We start from the raw sequence: 6330 nt of genomic DNA, 5'->3' as shown, positions 1-6330 counted from the left end.
GGTAGTTGCAACAAATGTGCCTGTTCTTTTTATGGAGACTTACCATCTTCATTCCTGTTTACCCTGGACATCTTCCCTGTGGACTCTAGAACGTGTGTTCCAAACTGTAACTGTGTTTGTAGAGTTCTTTATATAACCAAAGCTGTGAAGGTAAGTCAGCAATCTTGGGAGTTTTTGTGGCTAATCAAAAAGTTAATGATGGATAACATGGTGAATAAGCACAACCTACTGTGTATAAAAGTGAATATTTGTCAAAGATTTTCAAAAGCAGAACAGCTGTATGTACTTAAAAAAAGAGCCACAAGTCAATGCGCCCCATTGAAAAAAAAAGCATCTTGTTTATGCTCCTTTTTAATCTTCTCACTTCAGATAGGTCATAAGGTAGATGTCCTTCAACACCATCTAATAACATGGCTGTCCACATAATTTTGTTTTCTTCTGTTATCAGTAAGGTTGCTGCATCATTAACCATCAGTCCTTAAAGTTCCTCCAAATGTCCCTGTAAATCAATCTTCCTCTTTTCACACCAAAACACATTGGAGCCTGTTTGAATGCCTTAGAACATAGCTAAGATCAGCTAATTAGCTGCTACACATGTGGGAATAGACAATTAACAGTTGCCTTACCATCAGATTTGGGGTCAAGCAGTGCTGAATGCCCTACAATATTACTCCTTAGAGCTTCTGATCTGAGCCTGCTCTCCATGGGTATCATAGGGTGCTAGAGTCATTGGGAAGGAGTAGTGTATGTCTATGGCCTGTCACTCTTCACACCATGCAGATATCTGCTGAGTGTCTGGATTTTGTATTTCTGGTCAGATTTTCTTCCTGACTTTCTGTCAAACTGTGTAGCATTTTGAGTCAGGCCAGGTTGCAGGCCAGTGTTGTAGCATTTCCTAAGAGAAAGACTTCACAGGATCTCCAGGGTGTCCCAGTTCTGAACCTGACTGACTGAACAGCCTCTAGAACAAAGTGCTGTGTGAATATACAAAGGATGGTGCCTTCCTGTGTGTCCAGTCCCTGAACAGTGCATTATAAATGTCTTTCAGTGAAGGGTTTATTTCTGCAATTGAAATTTGCACCTTTTGAAGTATAAAGATTTCTGTATATTCTTATAGAAATGCTTCTATCAATACATTAGCAACAAAAGTTTATTCTGTTGGACGCAGGAGCAAACAATGACCAGTGATGAGGGAAAGGCTGAGGTACTTAATGCCTTCTTTACCTCAGTCTAATAGTAAAACGAGTTATTGTCTGGGTAGCCAGCCTCCTGAGCTGGGATAGGGACAGGCAGCAGGATGAAGCCCCCATAATCTAAGGGTAAATGGTGAGTAAAGGATCAGCAAGATCTACCAAAGTCTACTGAGGGAGGTGGCAGAGGAGCTTATCACTACTTGCCATTGCTGCCCTGGCTAACAGGGAGGTCCCAGGTGGAAGTTAGGTGTCCCATTTGCCATCTGCAAGAGTAGGTGAAAAGAGGATCTGAGAAACTACAGGCCTGGCAGCCTGACAGTGCCTGGGAAGGTTATGGGGCAGATCTTGAGTGCAATCACACAGCACATGCAGGACAATCAGGGGATCTGCACCAGCCAACAGGGGTTTAGGAAACAAGTCCTGCTTGACCAACCTGGTGTCCTATGACAAAGTTTCCTGCTTAGTGAATGAGGGAAAGATGGGGTGTTACTTTAATAAAGCCTTTGACACTGTCTCCCACAATATTTTCCTTGAGAAAAAATTGGCTGTTCATGACTTTGACAGGTTCACTCCTTGCTAGGTAAAAACTGACTGGATGGCTGGGCCCAGAAAGTGGTGGTGAATGGAGTTAAATCCAGTTGGCATCCAGTCACAAGTGTGTTCCCCAGTGTTGGAGGCCAGGGCATACTGTTCTGTTTAATATCATTATTGATGATCTGGATGAGGGGATTGAGTACACCCTCATTTTACAGACTGTCTGCCCAAATTGAGCAGGGTGTTTCTATTAGAGGGTAGGAAGGCTCTGCAGAAGAATCTCGACAGGCTGGTGTACTAAGGCCAATGGCATGAAGTTCAGCAACACAAAGTGCCAGATCCTGCCCTCGGGTCACAATGACCTTGTACAGCACTATCGGCTTGGGGAAGGTGGGTGGGAAATGCCCCCAGGTAAAGGAGCTGGACTGCTGGTTGACAGTGGCTGAACAGGAGCCAGTTGTGTCCAGGTGGCCAAGAAGGCCAGTGGCATCCTGGCCTTTTTCAGCAATGTTGTGGCCAGCAGAGTTGGGGAAGGGTCTGGAGCACAAGTCCTACAAGCTGCAGAAGGAGCTGAGGGTGTTTCGGGTAAAGGAGGCTCAAGGGGAACCCTATCAACAACTACCTGAATGGAGGTTGCAAGGAGGGGAAGGGTCAGTCTCTTCTCCCAGGTCACAAGCAGTAGGACAAGCAAGAGGAAACGGCCTCAAATTGAATCAGGGAAAGTTTAGATCGGATATTAGGGAAAATTTTGTTGGTGAAGGGCTTATCAATCTGGAACAGACTGCCCAGGGAGGTGGCTGAGTCACCACACTTGGAGGTATTTAAAAGACATGCAGATGAGGCACTTAGGGTCATGGCTTAGTGGTGCACTTGGCAGTGTTAGGCCAATGGTTAAACTCAATGATCTGAAAGGTTTTCTTCAACCTAAATAATTTTATGGTTCTATGATTGTCAGTAGCATGATGTTAAATAATGTCATAAGTGGATTTTGTGTACAGCAATTATGATTTAAAGAATAGCTCTCATTCCATCTATCACTTGGCTGAAGGTAAAACCTTGTGCAGCCTGTTACTACTGTTACATTAGGAGTGCACAGCAGTGCTAATACTGGCGTTCTCAACCCACTGTGTACCAAGGGGTTAATTTGTTTCCATCACTGGGGATTTGAATTCCTTGTGTGTGCTGAGGTCACTGTCACTGTTAAATGACAGATGTCTTTCTGAAAATCCCTTGCATCTTTCCTTGTGTTGTAAAGTTCAGTGACTGCAATAACAGGGTGTTGTTCTTTAATAACTGTTAAATTTATTCTTTAGAGAATTTACAAAGATGTCCTATTGCTCTGGGAGAGCTCCCTTGATGCCAAACTCTGCATTTTCTTTTTGCATAATGCCTACAGATTTAGAGCCACTGTACTCCCAGTTGTATAGCTTCTGTATCCCTTGTTCAGTGCTGCTGAAATACTCGTAAATCTCCTTTCTTCTAGTGGCTTTGTGCAGCAGCTGGGGTATGACAATAAGGTCCCTGATCTATAATTCCAGACAGCCCCGGAGGGTGAACAGATCGACCAATCCTCATCCCCGACGTAAGCCCAGGGAACTCACTGTCCCTGGGAGGTAGTTGTCTAATGCTTTCTATTTGTATTCTGCATGAAACTCTTCTTGATGCTGGACTGTTGTTCACTTAGAGAATTATCCAGTGCACAGTATATAAACTCCCACTAGAGATTGAATGCATGTAAATAAAGCATGCCTTAAGTCTAGCATAATGTAACTTTAAGTGAGAAGAAATAGACTCAATCTAAGCACCTTGTAAAGCTGCATTCACTGCTAAGATCTGCACAATGCAGTCACAATCTGCATTTCTATGTCACACGGATAAGAGGTAAGGAGGACAGCTGTATAGGTTTTCTAATTCCAGGGATTTCCTGGCTTTTTATTGATTTGATGAGAGTACAACACTGGCTTTTTAAAATAACATCTGTTTTTAAATACTCTTGTGGAATAGCAACATTTATGTTGTAACAAAGAGACATAGTTTGAAAATGTGATTGATTGACCTTTATGCTACACACGCCTCATGAAAATGTTACTTTATACTCTGTTTTCACACCACCTAAAAGCCTGGCAGGCATTTCAGAGTACAGACAGAAGATGATCCCTGCCCTATAGCTGTTGCTATCTCCTTATAATTTCTAGCTATATTCGCTTCAGCTGTATGACTTTTTGCAACTTTCATGTCCGTATAGCAGCATTGACATGTATTTTAACTATAAATTATTTAGAACATATCTGCTTGAAAGCTAATACTCATTTACTCCTAAACGTCCATCATCTGCTTAAACATTGAGATTAATGAAATGTAAAAGGCTATTTTTAAGTGTGAGGTGTTATGCACATGCTATCAGTCTTTGACTGCAGTTGATTTTCCAAGCAGCTTTAATGCGGACAAAATTGTCAGACTGATTTTATTTTCTGCAACAGCTTTAAAGGAGATTAAACTGCTTCAGTTAATGATTTGCTATTTGCCAGAAAAATATATTCAGTATAAGGAAAGTAGTCACATTTTGAAAAAGGCCCTCCCTGCATTGAGGCCAATGGCAGCAACACAGGCAGGGAGCACCCAGCCTGCCTTAGTAAGGTTGAGTGTTGGATATCTCACTCTTACAAAACTGGTGGTTCTGCTGATACTACAGAAGTACAATTCCATAAATGTTTGTGAAAGCTAATCATCCAAAGAAAAGATTCATCTGTAATTTCACATTAGTTAATTACTTTTACATAAGAGCTAAGCACTGTGCTTGTTGAGGAGATGGACATTATTGGTTACAACATTTGTGTAATATATGATGAAATTAACATAGTCTTGGTTAGCTAAAATGAACTTCACATCAACATTGCATTTGTTTTATCCTTGCTGCTTTCAGAAGGTTTGTTTTATCTGGTGATTCATGACAATATAATTTTTTGGACATTAAATATTATGGCCAAAATGAGGAAGGACCTTCATTGAAGAGAACTAGCTTGCTTCCATTTCACAGATTTTTCAAACCAATTGCATTATGATTTTGTTTCTTACCAAAAATGCTCATAGACTTTATCAAACTTCTTTAACAATATTTGAAACATTTTTTTGTCATGATTGAGTGGTTTTTGAGAAAGTACAAGTATTTCAGAATGAAAGTTTCAAGTATGAAAGATAACAGCATGAGATATTTTAAATGCAGCAGGATTTTTTTAGTAAAAGTTTTATTCTTACAAAGAGGAATTATTTCAAGCAAAATGCCCCCAACTTCCTGCCTTACAGAAGTTATGTGTCTCAGAATGTGAATTTTGCTTGCTGTTTTCCTAGATGCTGTTGCCTTTACTTCTTTTCATCCGTATCGTAAATACTTATTTAACTTCCACGGAAGTAATCCAAGAGAACATGTCAAAATCAGAAGGCAGCTAAATCCCACATATTTGTTAGGATATAATCTACTTTTACTCTTTTGCTCTCTTCTATCTTTTGCTCCATTCAGAATCTTTCATGTCTCCAGCCTGTGGAAGGTGCCATAATGTGCCAGGGTACCTTGTTGTGCTAATTGTTCTTACTGACTGTGTCAAATCTTTCTTCTTAGGCTGATGTCATTGTAAATCAAGACTGACTTACTTTCTCTTCTGCCACTCTTGATTCCTTCTTCCTGTATCATGTTTCCTTTTCCACTCATCATCTCTAATTTTTCATCAAAGTGGTAAGGATATTTTATACAGGCTGATTTCTTCTTCCTTATCCCACAGTTTTTTTATCACTATTTTTGCCAGCCTGAATCAATGATCAATATTACTGGAAGTGTAAGACAGACAGGCAAGTATTAATCTTTGAAAGAACATAAAAAAAAAAAGTTGTCCATTTCCTGATATTTTTGTTTACTATGCATTTATAATAGAAACTATATTTAAATCCAGACACAATTGTAGCACTCAACACCTAAGCTCAGATCTAAGTTCAGTGTACCTTTCATATGTCAATACTGAAGTGCCTGAGATTTTAAATAACTAAAATAAGACACAAAAATGCAGAACAAGAATGCAATATTTCATGAGTCCTTTCATTTGATTTCAGACCACTGCTCACTTCCTGTAAGAGGTTTTTAATTGTTTTGTTCCTGAAAATTGTATTTTCTTTCCAAATGGAGTTTTACCATAATTTTTTCCCCACCAAATTATTGGGGAATTCTTTTTCCTATTGTAAGAAAAATAATCCCTATTATAAGTGGCTTTATTTTTCTAAAGTTAAGTTGATATTCATATTTTTAAAAATCATTTTGGACTTTTTTGGCAGACTGTCATAAGCTTAAGCTGGTTAGCCTTTTTTGACATTATAGTAACAGTATGCAAATGCTAAATGTTGATGTTTTGCTAATGATATTCCCTAGCAACAGTACACTTCTGCTTCCAGTTTTGTTGCACTTGCATGATGGAGTGTAGTTGTGATGATACTACTTTAAAATCCATAACTGTCCTCATAAAACTTCTTGTATTTGTCCCTTTCCTCTGAGTGGGTCAGAAAACATAACCCTTCACAGGAGAGGAGGCTTCAGGTTGCTCCAGTTCTATCAGTGGAG

This window comes from Oenanthe melanoleuca, chromosome 8 (genome assembly GCF_029582105.1).
Source record: "Oenanthe melanoleuca isolate GR-GAL-2019-014 chromosome 8, OMel1.0, whole genome shotgun sequence".
Taxonomy (NCBI): domain Eukaryota; kingdom Metazoa; phylum Chordata; class Aves; order Passeriformes; family Muscicapidae; genus Oenanthe; species Oenanthe melanoleuca.
Note: the sequence above shows the minus strand (reverse complement) of the source record.